The 16,787-nt window shown below is 39.8% G+C and overlaps 1 protein-coding gene across 3 annotated transcripts in view; it reads right to left on the reverse strand.

Moving 5' to 3' along the window:
- The window catches only part of LOC145721704 (ELKS/Rab6-interacting/CAST family member 1-like), an 88,812-nt gene that overhangs the window by 25,455 nt on the left and 46,570 nt on the right, over positions 1–16,787 (reverse strand). The window lies entirely within an intron of this gene.

The following is a 16,787-nucleotide window of genomic DNA, read 5'->3' on the forward strand; positions in this document are numbered from 1 at the left end:
TTTTTTTTTTAAGATTTTTATTTATTTATTTGACAGAGAGAGAGATAGCGAGAGCAGGAACACAAGCAGGGGGAGTGGGAGAGGGAGAAGCAGGCTTCCTGCCGAGCAGGGAGCCCGATGTGGGACTCGATCCCAGGACCCTGGGATCATGACCTGAGCCGAAGGCAGACGCTTAACGACTGAGCCACCCAGGCGCCCAATGCTCAGAAAATTTTGCCGTCAGTGTTTATTTAGGTGAAGAAGGGTGAGAATGAGAGACTCCAGGGACATTTCCAGTCCAACCTGGCTCAGTGAATGGTAAGGCTGACCACACGCATGAGCATAGTTCCCCCAGAAAGTGTAGGCAAAGCCACAACAGTCCAGAGCTCAAGTGGCTTCACCCAGCTTCATTTCCACATGGAAGGAATGACCAAGCCTGAGAAGGAAAGTCCACACCAAAGCAAGTACTTCTGGGAGGTTTCACCTAGCTTATTAAAAGGAAGGATCACCAGATCTTTTCTCTCTGCCTCTCTTCCTGAGGAAGCAGCTGGAGAGGGAGGTGAGCTCAACCTTCAGAAGCAGCCAAGTGAGAAAATGAGCTCTTCAAGAGAAGATGGAGAAGTCATGGAATCATCCCACCACACAGAACCCAAGGAGGCCAAATAAACACCCCAGCAAGTCCTGCATGGGGCTCTTTCCAGTAATCCCCAGTGCCTACAGGACTGCTGCCTGTGGGCACTACCCTAGCTGGTACATAAGAGCTGAACGCTAACGGTTCAACTGAGTGTGCAGGGAGGAAGAGGGGTGTTGGCAAAGCTGCAGCCCTGAGGGACGTTACAGAAACTTCTTAACAGGTATTTTAAGTGGTCTACCACACACTTTTCTCCCCCAGAGAAAGTCACAGTGCTTGGTCTGTGCACAATGCAGGAGCAGATGTGCATCTCTGTGCCGTGGTCCGTTACAGACACATACTCTGCTTGGGCTAGAAGGCAAAAATGGCCTTGCAGCATCATGCAGATGGTTTCCCATCACTGGAGGAGAGTACCATTACTACTAGGGCCTCTTCTGACCAGCTAAGAGGATTTTCTTCCAAAGGGGGCTTCAAGGTGCAATAGTGGGAAAAGGTCTGAAATGGAAGGAAATATCCAGTCCCTACTGTGTCACTTAGCTTTATCATCTTGGGCAGGTCACTTTACCTCTCTGGCCTCAGCCTTCTTGTGTGCAAAAGAAAAAAAAAAAGAGGGGGACGTGACTCGAAGATCTCTAAATTCTCTCCAGCTTTGCCTATGAATAAATATAGCTCATTCCTGATAAAACACTCTAAGAACAGTGATCCCCACTGAGCGCCTGCAGGCTATTTCTAGTTAGAGGAGTTTTTCAGATCTCATGAATACTTCCACTGCATCTCATCATAGGATGCTAGAGAAAACCCAATACCTTATCTTTTTGATGATTCCCTACCTTCCTGCTAGGTGCATCCTAACATCCATCTGTGGTAAACAGACTTTTAGGAATAATATCTACTGGTTCAAATTTAGGCTAAACACTCACAAAAGGTTGGTGTGATTTCCCATATATTCTGGATGTACCAAATAGCTTAAAATCCAGAGAATCTGAAGTATAATGATGTTTTATCACCAGGCTGGGGTTACACTGAGAAGGAGATTAATCTAGTTTTTAATCTGGCAATTTGGTCCTTTTTTTGAACTTTCCCCAGTTACTCACTGTTCTTATCATTCTGGTGTTTGGGTACCTCAGGCATGCAAAGGTGATGATGTCCACATCCTAGCCTTCCTAGAAATATCTGCATTTAAAAAGGCAATACCTTGGAGGGATAATTGATTCAAAGGAATAAACTGAACAGTGAAATTTCAGGCACATAGGCAGGAGCTTTACTAAACATCCCATCCTACTACTTTTAAGCCACTATCATATCATTCTTCTCTGTTAAATTGGCAATAGGATGTTAGCACCTGACCTCTGGCTTAGGGATTACATTAGAAAAGGGTAGGATTAGGGGCACCTAGGTGGTTCAGTCAGTTAAGTGTCTGCCTTCCGCTCAGGTCATGATCCCGGAGTCCTGGGATCGAACCCCACACCGGGCTCCCTGCTCAGAGGAGTCTGCTTCTCCCTCTCCCTCTGCCACTCCCCGCGCTCCCTCCATCCCCGCTCATGCTCTCTCTCTTTCTTGCTCACATTCTCTCTCAAATAAATAAATAAAATCTTAAAAAAAAAAGGGTAAGATTAGAGGTGCCTGGCTGCCTCAGTCAGTGGAGCATGTGACTCTTGATCTTGGGATTGTGAGTTTGAGCCCCACATTGGGTATTGAGATTACCTAAAAATAAAATCTTAAAAAAAAAAAAGAAGAAAACAGTAAGATTTTTTTTTTTTTTTTAGTCTGATAACATTAAAACCTAATCCATCAAACAAAACCTAATCTTTAGGGCTACTGAGCATCACTGCAATTTACAGCAAGATCCGTTAAGTGTTAAAACTAAAGGCTCGCTTTCCCCAGGAGGGCATATACCAGGTAGAGAGATTTTCTTTTGTGCCTAGGTGGTCTCTTGTATGAAAATTAGTAGACAAAGCAGTAAGATAACATTCATACCATGTAAAATACCTCCAGAAAGTTCCTGATTTCATTCATTCACTAAACAAGTATCTGCTTCATGCTTTATGTGCCTTTATGGTCGATTACACAGCTTTTTAAGAAAGGTCCAGTTACTAAGTTCTTTTCATACAGCCGTCTGGATTGAAGTCACCAGCACGCCCTGCAACTCCCCTGAGGGAGTACTCTGTATTTAGTGGATGTGAGTAACCGATTGTGCAGTACCCTCCTACCTTTTAATAGGCAGGGCCCCATGATTTATTTGGAATGCCGTTTCCAGATTTGTTTGAAAGTCAGTTGTCTGAAACCCAGAAACAATTACCTAAGTGGTAGTTACATTCCCAAGTAGTCCCCATGAGACACTGACCCATAATGCTTGTTATGGGCTGAATCATGCTCCCTCCCCCAGCTCACATGTTGAAACTCTAATCCCATATCCTTAGAATGTGACTGTAGGTGGAGACTTAAGGAGGTGTATTTAAAGAGGTAACCGAGCTCAGATGAGGCTGTTAGGGGGCATCCTGTTGCAACGACTGGTGTCCTTGTGAAGAAGGGGAGGAAATCTGGACACAGAGACACCAGGGATGCATGCACATGAAGGAAAGGCCATGTGAGGATACAGCGAGGAGGCGGCCATCTGCAAGCCAAGGACAGAGGCCTCAGGAGGAAGCAACCCTGCCAACACCTTGATCTTGGACTGCTAGCTTCCAGAACTGTGAGAAATAAATTACTGTTGTTCAAGCCACCCAGTCTGTGGTATTTTGTTCTGGCAGCCTTGCAAACTAATACAATATTGTTGGTGTATGGTGCCGCAGAACTTAACCACCATTCATAACATTTTACATACTGGAAGATGCCTTCCGGGTTCTAACTTCAGACATCAGAAATACATCTTCGCTTGCCCCAGTGGCAAGTGAGTGTGGCCCAGTCCCATCTTTCCTTGGCAGAAAACCTCACTTCTATGGCAGTGGCTCCAGCAGCAGGATGTTCTTATAAGGGGTGCAGGAGGTTCTCTTAGAGGCTCAGGGAGTGACAGCAACAATAGCTAGAACAGTAGGTAGTGGCTGCCGCGAAGGGCTAGCTCATTCAAGGAGCAGGGCCTCTTCAGACTACTGAATAATACAGGAAGGGAGGTTGGGCCAGCACTGCCCCCCATTCTCTGGAAGCAGGGCGTTAAGTTATGGGGCACAGGGGAGCCAAGTCAGGAATGACAGTAACTGCCTGTGCGTAGACTGAAGACTGCTTATATTTCAGGGTGCCCTTTTGATTTTACACCCAAGAGCTCATGCCCCCCTGGGAGAAGGGTGCAGTCCCACACCTTTGTTTTTTCTTAAGTTTAAATAGGCTTCCCTTAGAGAATTACTGTTGCACCTAGCCACTGTTACTATAGGAGCTCTGTATCCTTCCTGTGTGTTGGGGCAGAAACACGGTTGAGAGAGAGCCCCCGGCACTTAACACAGGAGATACTGCCCATAAAAACTTTAAGTTACTTCTATTTCTAGACTGTCCCACCAAACCACTGGTAAAGAATTAAATAGTTTGGAAGAAAGCTAAGGGCCATTTATTTCAAATGCTCTTGACTAGACCAAAAAACTGTCATTTCCAAAGTTTCTAAGTTCCGCGGGCTTTAAGTTTAAAGTGCCTATACTTACACTGGTCATGTTTTTTTTGTGTTTGTTTTTTTTGTTGGTATCCACAGGATTAATTTTCTTCTTGCTTAGTTGGGGGAGCATTATCTTTGTAAGATGACATTGGAGACGACAGACCCGTGTTTAATGTACTGGACTGTAGTAACTGTCAAGACTCATTAAAATTCCAAGATGGTAAATAATTGCTCCTGCAGGAGGTCTAGGGAATCAGGAGTGTTAACCTCTTCTCCCATGGGAATACTTTAAACACAAAGGGAAAAATGCAATTAGGGCAGCTAGAAAACATTAAAATCTCTATAAATACAGAGCTTTGTAATTAACAAAATATTCCATATTCATATTTTAGAACTCTAAAGAGTCCAGTGCAAGACCAAGCTAATAAAAACTAGGCTAAAAAAAGGTTCTTGCATTTTTCACTGCAGAGCCAAGGACACATGAGACCTGAATTCAGAGTAGGTGTTTTATGTTCACTTTTATTTAGTGCAGGCTAGTTGGGGGTAGGCACCAGTAATGAGGATCAAGAGCTACCCTAGTCAAGAAGTGGAGGGAAAGACCTGCAGACAAAACAGAAACAGGAGAAGTCCCCTTCTCTGAGACAAGTTAAGAAAGGAAATGGTTGGAGGGATCTTTTCTATAAAAAAAAAGTTTTGATCTAGCTAGGTCTCTTAATAGTCTCTGTCTCTGCACAAGCAAGATTATTCTACATTCTGCACAAAGCCTGTAGTTTTGTCCCCATTGAAGTGCACCCTTTCCTGTGCACACCATAAGGCTACTCTCTCACACTGAGCGTGAGCTGCAAATAAAGCTCAGTAACTGTGTAATTTCAACTATGTAAGAGGTCCTTATCGCCTCTATATCCAAATCCTCATTTCCTCTTCCTTTCCCCAACTCAGCTTTTGGGGTTTTATCAGAAGTAAGGCAACAGTTTTGTGTCCTATGGCCCAGCTTAGCACCCTGTCAGCCCCTATCCTCTCTTGTGGTGTCTACCTAGCTCTTCCCTATCTTCCTCCCCCTTTTTTTTGAACAAGCTTTTCTCTGCCAGATTTTCAACATCCAACTGGCAAGATACTCTGCTCTGCAGAAAAAGGTTAATGGCAGCTGTCAGAGAGAGGAGAAAGTGCCAGACTGTGAGAGCAGAGGGAGAGAAGCAGTGAGGCTACTCCACAGGGTTTTTCTCATAAATTTGTTAAGACACACACACACACACACAGACACACACACACAGACACACACACACACACCCACCCCAATTCTCAAGCCCAGTTCCGATACAGACACACATTTATCTTCACAGCTCTGCAGTTATTTTTGCTGGATTGCTTGTCTTGCTTGCCTCTCTCAGCCTCTCACACTCTGCTGCTCTTAGTTTTTTGGACAAGAGTTCAACATCGGAGCTGAGGAAACAAGTTCAAACATCACAAAAAGAAGAAAACCAGATCAGGAACAGTCAGGCTGGGAACCAGAACAAAGTTTGTTGCCCCACAAAGAACCATTCTTTTTCTTTCTCTCTTTCTTATTTTCTCTTTCTGCTGCCCCCTATCCCCTGCCCCCCAACAGCTCGTAAGTCCACTTGGCTCACTTGTGTGGCACAACAATCTGTGCAAATGCATTCAAGAGAGAAGAATGAAACGTCCTGTTGTGACGGATGATTGATGCCTTCCCCAAATGAGGGAGATGACTTCTAGGTTCTGTGCCCAATACTGCCCCAGCATTAAACCCCCCTGATTCACCACCTTGAAAAGAGAGGGATATAAGCCAAAGAGTGATCGATCAAAATCAAGAAAACAAATGGAAGAAGGAATCCAAGAAGAGGACAAGGTCTGAGCCAAGTTTTGGAATAATACTTCCCTGGAAATTAAAAAATGGGACAGAGTGCTGGGAAAGGGAGCTGGTATCCAAAGCTCCATGACCCACAGAGCAGGCTGGCTGATACAAGTTCATTCCAGTGTGGTCGGGCCCCTGATGGGAGGCTGGCATTCATGGTGGAAAAAAAGAATTTGTACTCTAAGGAGAAATTCCATTTTTAGCTTTTTAGCAGATGCCGCCTATCAGTCAAACTGCTTCAAAAAATTAAAAAGAGACTGGTAGTGGGGTATGATTTTCCTGTTTTCATTTTTTATTAAAGTTTTTTTTTAAAGTTTATTTATTTTTTAAAAGTAGGCACCACACCCAATGTGGGGCTCAAATTCACGACTCCGAGGAGCCAAGAGTCACATGCTCTTCTGACTGAGCCAGCCAGGCACCACTCTGTTTTCATTTTAACTATCATAGACATATTGTGAAACACATGGATTTTTAAGTGTACAATTTGATGAATTTTGATAAATCCATACACATAAACCGTCTCCCCAACCAAATTACAGAACATTTCCAACATCCCAGAAAGTCTCTTGTACTCTCTTTTTCAGTCAATTCCTTTGGTAACCAGTGTTCTAATTTTTACCACCATAGATTAGTTTATCCTGTTCATAAATTGTCATATAAATGAAATATATGAAATGAAATATATAAATTTCATATAAATGAAATCATACATGAATTACATTTTATTTTGTATCTGGCTTCTTTTGCTTGATACTGTTTTTGAGGTTCATTGGTAAAGTTGCTTGTATTAGTTCATTGTTGTTTACTGCTTAGTAGTATTCCATTACATGATACATAATTAAAAGTATCTATTTTGTTAGTGAACATGTGGACTGTTTCCAGTTTTGCCCTTTTAAAAATAAAGTTGTTATGAACACTCCTGTACACATCTTTTTGTGGGAATTTCTCTTGAGTTACAGGGCAGGAGTATATATAATTTAGTAAGAAACCGCCTAATGGTTTCCCAAAGTCTTGTACTAGTTTAAATTCTCACCAGCAATGTGTCAGAGTTCCAGTTACTCCACGTCCTCACTAACAACCGGTATTGCCAGTTTTGTTAATTTCAACCATTTTTGTGGGATTGTGGTACAATCTCATTGTGGCTTTCATTTGTGTGAGCATTTTTTCATGTGTCTAATTTGTGTACCTTCTTCTTGTGAAGTGTCTATTCAAGTCTTCTGTCTGCTTAAAAATTGTATTGTTTTGTCTTTTTGCTATGGACTTTTAAAATATCTTCTCAATGGAAGTCCTTTGCTCAAAACACACACACACACGGTGAATATTTTCTCCCAGCATTTTGATGAACACAAGTTTAAAGTTTTGATAAAGTCCAATTTTTTTTCATTTTTTCTCTTATGTGTAGTGTTTTATGTTTCTATGCCTGCTAAAGTGGGGGTACTTTTAGCTATATATGTGCCATTGGGCTAACATCTGAAATTAAAACACATTTCTTTATTAAGGGCTAAAAACAACTACCCATTGCTAATCCTTGTTTACAAAGGCACAATCTTAGAACCAAAAACACTGGCTTTAACTAAAATTCCAGGGTTTTTAATTAAAGTTTTAAAAATGAAAGTTTCACTTTCAAAAATAATCACTCAACATATAGGCCATATATATGTACTGATAGCATGAGACGATCTGTATCAAATGGGCACAATATTGACAAGTATGATGGGGTTAGGGCGGGGGCACTAAATGTCTGGGACTCAACGTTAGTTTTTAAATCTCTCTGAAAGGAAATTCTACCATATCCCTTTGGAATTTATTCCATGTTCACAGATCCTTCCCCATTTAACTGAAATATTTCTTTTTGTAATTTAATATACTCTCTCATTTTGCCCTCAGAAGAAATAGAAAAAAGGAGAAACATGGGCCTCCTCACCATTTAGACAAAAGCCTTCACCCTGTAATTGAATTCTGTAACTTTAATTTTTCTTTGTCAGCTGCTCTTTTGAACCAATTATTTTTAAAATATTTCTATCTTCCTCTTTTTAAGTCTTCTACTTATTTTATTTTTTGTTTGACCTACAATGTCACATTCAAATACAGTCCTAAAATTTTGGGAGGCTGTTTACATTAGAATAATAGACAACCAGGGTTGGGGGGGAAAAACCAACCTTAGAAATAATCTGACTCAAATCATCTTCCAATGCTGAATTCCTCCTACAACCCAACTGAGCAGCTTCTCCTCCAATGAAGAACTGATTTCATATATGGCGGTCCATTTTTTTGCTGACAGATGTAGTAAGTTTTTCTTTCTGTTGAACTAAAAACTGCCTTCTTATAATGTCTACCCCACTGGTGATGGGGTAACACTGAATCAGTCAATATACAAAAAGTTCATTCTGTAACTGATTGTATCATCTTGTTGCTGCCTAAAGGTAATATTTTAGAGTTGTCTAGGCTTCTTAATATTTTCAATACTCTTAGGCATCTCCATTTTCACAAGATGATGAAAATCTGAACCCCATATTTACTGACCTAAATTAAGAAAATTTTGTTGTTGTTGTTTTGTTTTTTATTACTTTTTAAAACATTTTTATTTATTTATTTGTCGGAGAGCGAGAGCACAAGCAGAGGGAGCAGCAATCAGAGGGAAAAGCAGGCTCTCCGGCGAGCAAGGAGCCCGATGCGGGACTTGATCCCAGGACCCTGGGATCATGACCTGAGCTGAAGGCAGACGCCCAACCAACTGAGCCACCCAGGCGTCCCCAAATTTTTTTTATTTCGAAATAATTTCAAACTTACAGAAAAATTGCAAGAATACAAAGAACTGTTCAACCCTTCACCCAGATTACTTAATTGCTAACATTTACTATCTTTGCCTTATCATTCAGTATATCTATATGTAACTTCGTATATGTTTCCTAATTGTTAAATTTAGATTACATATTGTTTGGCAGAAACATACCTGTGTTCTTCTCAGTGCATATTATCAGAAAACATATAATGTTGATTTGTCCCACTACCAGTGATGTTAACTTTAATCATTTGCTTTAAATGATATTTATTAGGTTTTTCCAATGTAAATTAACTAAAAGAGTTTTGTGCTAATTAAGTGAAATACTTTATTTGTGAAGAGATACTTTCAGACTATGCAAATACAAACTTTTACCTACTGGTTTTCACATTTCTTGATGATTCTTGCCAAAGCAGTTATTACTATGATGGTTGCCAAATAGTGATTCTCTAATTCCGTCATTCCTTCCACCTTTATCAGCTCACATTCTCCTATACAATACGGCTTTCCTTTCTCTCCCATTTGTTTATTCATTCATTTCTTTATACCAGTACAGATTCACAGATTTCTATTTTATTCAATGGGTTATAATCTGCTATTATCAATATTGATTTTGCTGGTTCAAATTCTTCAAAATTTTGCCATTGAAAGCCCCATGTCCTTTTGACATATTCTACCACTCTTGGAACACTTCCTTACTTTCTGGTAGAGTAAGATGTTCTAGATTTATGTTGTACTATACCACACACAGCGTTAGACTCAGACATGTCTCCAATGAGTCCTGAATATCAGTACTTGGGCAGCAATATTTAGGATCTCCTTAAAATCATTTCTATTTAAATGAACTCTGATGTTATTATATTGTTGAGGTGTTTTTAAAAAGCCTATAAAACTCATTGTTGTATATACTGGAAGAATGTTGAAGATGTGGCTTATAATTCGATCCTAGGTCAGGACCCATGGGGACTCCTGATTTGTTTTAATCTTGTAAGACACTACAAACTGCATAACCAATCAAGTTTCTCTCTTGACAGTGCCTGAGAGCTCACTTCTGGATTCACCTTATTTTTCTCTAATCTCATTTCCCTTTGATTATTAGAATCACGAAGATGGGAACGCAGAATAGAGGACAGTTCTTCAGGAGATTCTGATACTCTCTGTTCCTTCAGAGAAGCACTGTTCGCTAACTACTCACTAAATTTGGAGTATTTTAAGATTTAGAACTGAGTTTCTGATTATTCATTCCATCCTTTTGGAACATGCTTCCCTTTAACCTCAAAGCTGAATGAATATAATATTGTGAATATAACTTCTTAATTTTATGATAAGAAGTAAAAATAATATAATGTGAGCTAGAAAAAATTATCTCAAAGGTAAAATAATGGTTCTTTCGTGTATACAAGATATTTAAAAACAAGCTTTCTTTGGCCATCAACTATCTCAAATGTGACCTGTTCCAAATTTACTTGGTTGTCGGACCTAGACAAGATTGCAGCTAGCGATGAAGTAGCGTTAAATTCACTATTTGAACAATGTATGTCTGGTAAAGCATAGAGATAGAAAACCAAAGGAATAGGACCCAAATACTAAGTCTTCAAAATATAATCTGCATATATCCATTTGAAAGTGTATACAATTAACCGTAGGTATTCCCAAACGAATCTATTTAGTCTTTGGTGACTATATTGACTCTGGCCAGTGTGTGTAAATCACAATGCATACAATTTCTTCAAATCAGGGTACTTTGACCCATGAACAATATTATGCTCCAACCTGGTTACCACATTCACTTTCTACGAGCCATTGTGCTGGTGACAAGTTGAAAAGTTGTTCATTGTTGCAGGGAAATCATGTTATACAACACAGAAGTGTATGAATAGGAGAGCCACTGGAGACTTATAAATGTTTCCTCACCTCATTGTAAAGTTGAACACAATCACTTGCAGCTATGAGAAAGGTTACACATAGGGGTATGGTCTTTCTAGTATCTGCACCTGCAAATATCTGGAGTGTCCCACCTTTGTGTTGTATCTTTCTGAAACCAAGGAGATGGTATGTAGCATATGTTCAATATAACCTTTTAAAGACATACATAACACTTAGGTTAAACTCATTGTTATCCCTCCTAAATACACCAAGACCCAAATTCTTGAGCTCAACGAAAATAAGTAAGTCTGAAAACTTAAAGCCTCTAATTGTCTGCATATACTGACAAGTTTTAGTTGACAATTCCCCACAATTTTTACAGTTCTATATTACTTGCCCCAAGAACCAACTCCTTGAGTAGCTATTAGTCGTATGTTAGCTAGTGTCAATGCTGGATTCAGGGAGACACTAACAAGATTTCCTGCCCAAGAGCTGGCAAGAGGGCTTGACAAAGAAATGAAGGCACCTTATGCAGAAGAAGTGGGTAGAAGTGTAGTGTGGGAAACACAGACCTGGAATTGTCATTATGAGTTGTGATTCTGGAAGATAAAAACAGTGGTCAAATACGGGACTAAAATAAACAGAGATATTCAAATCTAAAACTGAACTTAATAAAACTTTTTCTTAGTGCTAGCCACTTTGTACCATAATAGCATTCTACTTTGACACTACCTCAATCTATTTTTTCAAAGAAAGCTTCTTTAGGGCTCCAGAACTGTATGTAAAATGGTATAAGATTTATACTTTCAACAATGTCTCTTTTTCCAATACTAAGTGACTAGAGGGCCTGGGTTCAGTAAACAATAATGAACAGAAAGATAGCCTAAATAGTTTGATACCATTTATTTCAAATTTATATCACACTAAACAATATTGCATATTATTTATGGAAACAAATATGTGCTTTTTATTAAAAAGGTAAAAACGTGGACTGCAAAAATGCACACCAGTTTTGGATAGCGATTGCCACTATAGATGAAAAAGGAAAAATGCAATCGAGAAGAGGTATGAAGACTTTAACTATATTTAGCATTAAAAAAAACCCTGAAGCAGATATAACAAACTAATATTTGTTAATTCTGAGTATAAAGCTGATGTTATATTAATCTCTATAGTTTTTCTGAATGCTTAAAATATTTGATTAAAAATAATTTGATACAATCACACACAGAGAAGAACATATGGACCAAAACAGCAACTAAATATATATAATATAAAAAATGGCAACTATAGGTTTTCTCAATCTTCTGCAAAAAAATTTTATGATTCCTAAAATATATATACTTAAGACTACTCTCTAAGATAACAACATGGATATAGAATGATGGGAAGCCTGAAATTAAGAAAGCCCAGTATGCCTAGAGATATAGGGTCAGAATTTTTCATGTTCAAGATTTTAGCACAAGTGAAAATTCCAAGGTTGATGGGGGCTCATCCAGCAGAGTCTTAGTAAAAGAGTAACTGAAAATAGTGAGGAACTATCACCTCCCATGAGGCTGACACCAGTGGTACTAACCTGCCTGTTATCCATGTACCCATCTATCAAGTTTGATCCAATCAAAACTAATATATCACACCCAAAGACAGCTCCAGAGAGTATAAAATTTGGGGGCAGACTTACAAAACTCAGAAATTAAAAGTCACTGCTATGAACAGTTTCAAGGCAGAGCCTAGAAAGAATTCATCACATTCTGCCATCTAGCTATCCTATAATTATCATTAAGCTACCAACCTATTGGGACGCCTGGGTGGCTCAGTCGGTTAAGCATCTGCCTTCAGCTCAGGTCATGATCCCAGGGCCCTGGGATCGAGTCCCGCATCGGGCTCCCTGCTCCGCGGGGAGCCTGCTTCTCCCTCTGCCTCTGCCTCTCTCTCTCTCTATCTCTCATGAATAAATAAATAAAATCTTAAAAAAAAAAAAAAAGCTACCAACCTATTAAGTCTGATAGGTTGAAAAAAAAACCTTAATAGTTCTTTGGGTCTACATAATCTTCTACCTTTCAAAAAAGGGATGCTTTTATTAGAGTAAGTCAATGCCAGTTCTGTCAACTTTATGCAGCAGCAGGAATAAAAATGGTATCAATCCTCCTATTTCCCAAGTGGACTCTTACAGAATTCTATCCAATGGTAAGACTTTACTTCCTAATAATTCCACTGGATGTCATAGTATGTTTGTTAGAAAGATAAGGGGCAAAGCAGGAATCCCGAGATAGTCCTCCCTCTATGGTACAGGAATGTGGGGCCTGGCAAGGTTTGAGGGTAGAGCAGTAGCACTAGAGAAGTCTATCTACACTCTAAGCCCTGCTGGAGCACAAATGGTTGTGGCCGCCATGAGAAGACAGGCACCCAAGATGCACTTGCACCCTGGACTCTTGTCTGATATAAAGCAAAAATCATGTGCTGGAGAAGGCAAGAAACCCTTCAGTGCTAGAGCCTGACCTTGCTTTGACAAGAAAAGCTATGTGCTGCGGGGGGCAGAGCAGGAAACCTGCATGACCCCTGTCCCTAGGCAAAGACTGGCTCCCACTACAGCAGTAAAAAATCCATCCTACCTCCTGCATTGACACTAGGTAAAGAAATCTATCACCAGAGAAGAGACAGGAAGTCTACTATGCCCTCCTATTCTGAACTGATTCAAAGCAGAAGTCTGCTGCTACTGGGGAAGGGCAGGAAATCTTTCTGCAGTCTAGACCTTGCATGAAAGAGTAGGGAGAATTCTCTGTCTCTTGGGGTGGGGCAGGAACACTGAAACTGAGGCTGCCTAAGACTGAGTCTGAAGAAACCTTCCCTGGCACCACCATGAGTATTGGACTGAGAAACAAAAGCAGTCTGCCACTTGGAGAAGGGCAAGAGCATACAGAAAGAGCCCTCTGTGACACAGGCATGGGGAACCTGTTGAAAGCTGAGAACAAAGTAGGAAAACAAAAAAATCAATACTCCTAAACTTATATTAAAGACATGATAGTGGTAACTCATTGGAAAATTTGAAGCCTGTCGTACAGTGAAGGTAACTATAACAAAAACACAACTCAAGTCCAGCTCAATTACTGACTTATGTGACTCAGTCCCCAGTGCTAATGGTCTGATGCAAGAGGAATGCCCATTTCCAGACATAAATATTCCTGGCCTCAGTTTCAACCATTCTTTCATATATAATATTTACCATTTAATAAAAAAATTATGAGACACACAAAAAACACAAGTGAACTTGAAGACAGATCAATGGAGATTATCCAAATTGATAGTAGGAATCTCTAAATATAACATGAAAGACAGAACAAAACAAAACAGACATCTAAAAGATGTGGGACAAGATCAAATGCTCTCACAAATATGTAACTGTAGTTACAGAAGGAGAAGAGAGAAAGGGTCAAAACATATATATATATATATTTTTAAAGATTTTATTTACTTATTTGACAGAGAGAGACAGCTAGAGAGGGAACACAAGCAGGGGGAGTAGGAGAGAGAAGCAGGCTCCCCTGCTGAGCAGAGAGCCCGATGCGGGGCTCGATCCCAGGACCCTGGGATCATGACCTGAGCCGAAGGCAGACACTTAATGACTGAGCCACCCAGGCGCCCTCCAAAAACATATTTGAAGAGAAAATGGCCAAGAGTTTTCTAAAATTAATGAAAGACAACAAAACACAGATCCAAGAGACTCAGAGATCCAAAAGAGGATTTTAATCCAAACAGGAAATATAAAGAAAAACACAAGTAGTCACATTATTTTCAAATGGCTGAAAACAAAAGATAAAAAGAAAATCTTGAAAGCAGTCAGGTAAAAAAGGAACATGACCAAGACAAAATATATACATGAATATGAAAGATTTTTCATCTGAAACTATGGAAGCCAGGTGAAAATGTAACAGTATCTTTAAAGTATTAAAAAACAAAACAGTCAACCTAGAATTCTATATCCAGAGAAGAGTATCTTTCAAAAAGAAGGCATATTAGTTTGCAAGGCTGCTAGACAAAGTACCACAGATTGGGTGGCTCAACAACAAAAATGTATTTTCTCACAGTTCTGGAAGTAAGAAGTTCAAGATCAAGGTGTTGGCAGGGTTGGTTTTTTTTTTTTTTTTATTTTAAAGATTTTATTTATTTATTTGAGAGAGAAAGAAAGAGCACAAGCAGGGGGAGTGGCAGGCAGAGGCAGAGGGAGAAGCAGGCTCCCCGCAGAGCAGGGGGAGCCTGATGCAGGGCTCCATCCCAGGACCCTGGGATGACCTGAGCCGAAGGCAGTCACTTAACCAACTAAGCCACCCAGGCGCCCAGCAGGGTTGGTTTCTTCGGAGGTCTCTCTCCTTGGTTTTCAGATGACCGCCTTCTTTCTGTGTCTTTACATGTTTGTTTTTCCTTTGTGATTACATACTCCTAGCATCTCTCTCTATAGGTTCTAATCTCTTCTTATATGGATACCAGTCAGATTGGATTAGGGCCCACCCTATCAGCCTCATTTTAACTGAATTGCCTCATTGAAGGCTCTATCTCCAAATGTAGTCACATTCTGGGAGTTAGGGCTTCAACATACAAATTTGGGGAGACATAATTCAGCTCATAATACCTCATCTCCATACCCCCCCAAATTCGTGTGCTTCTCACATGCAAAACACATTAACCCTCCTCCCAACAGCCCAAACGTCTTAACTCATTTCAGCCTCAATTCTAAATCCTGAATCTCATCTAAATCAAATGTGGATGAGACTCAAGGCATGATTCATTCTGAGGCAAAAATTCCTCTCTAGATGTGAACCTGTTGAAACCAGATAAATTATCTGCTTCTAAAATACAGTGGTAGAACAGGCATAGGTTAGACATTCCTATTCCAGAAGGGGTCATGGGTCCCAAGCCAAGTTCAAAACTTTGCAGGGTAAACTCCATTAGATTTTAAGGCTCAAGAATAATCCTCTTTGGCGGGATGCTCTGTCCCCCAGGCAACTCCACCCCTCTGGCCCTGGGTGATAGCCTGGTCTATTGAAACCTAAGAGGTAGCCCTGCCCTCTGGAACCAAGGAGGAAGAGATAGCCTTGTCTCCTAGACCTGTGCCCGGTGCTGGTGGAATATATGCTATCTTCAAGAAACTCTTTTTATATATAAAGACCGAGATAGCTTAAAAGCAAGTACATGGAAAAAATATACCATGCACACACTAACCTAAAGAAAGCTGGAATGGTTATGTTGCTGTTACATAATAATAAAAAATTCATCAAGAAGACATAATAATCATTAATGTGTATGCACTCAATAACAGAGCTTCAGGATACATAAAACAAAAACCAGTAAGTAAGAAAAATAAGCAAATCTGTAAGTTTAGTTGGTATGGTAGCCAGCTTCTAAAAAGGCAAAGGAAACAAAACAATTCTGGTAAATCTTCAGATATAGAGTTATGTTTCTATAGGCTGGGCAGTTGCAGATAATAGGGTTATGACTCAGGATGAGTCTGAATGGTTCCTGACATCAATAGTAAGCTTATCCAAAGCTACTGAATGGCACTGAGGAAAGTGTCTTGGGTTGTCCAATAGATAAATAATCAGCTAAATATATACTAAACATTCTCTATACATATAATACTGTGCTAGGCACTTTAGAAATATAAGACATGGTTCTGGCAGTGAAGAAACTTTCCTAGTTGGAGAAATAAGAATCTCAAATATGAAATACAAACTAATAAGCTATGCAGAACTCACTAGAATTCACTTACTCATTTAAGTTACTGAGCAAGTGGTACTTGTTGATGTGGTGCTAATTTTAAGATGAAAATTATATAGTTCATGTCTTTAACAGACAGAAAGGCTAGAATGGAAAGACAGATATGAAAACAAGTAAGTATATGCGTTGTAGGTACTACAGAAACCTTAAAGAGCGAGCGGCACATTCTTCCTAGGGTTTCAGGAATGGATACATAGAAGAAATGATGTCTGAGCTGAGCTTAAAAACTCAGATTCCTATTTAGGTATTGCCCAGGAGACAAAGTAGGGAAGGGCATATTAGGCAGAAGGATCAATATGAGCAAAAG

This window comes from Leptonychotes weddellii, chromosome 5 (assembly GCF_054177405.1).
Source record: "Leptonychotes weddellii isolate Sample4059 chromosome 5, ASM5417740v2, whole genome shotgun sequence".
Classification (NCBI taxonomy): Eukaryota; Metazoa; Chordata; class Mammalia; order Carnivora; family Phocidae; genus Leptonychotes; species Leptonychotes weddellii.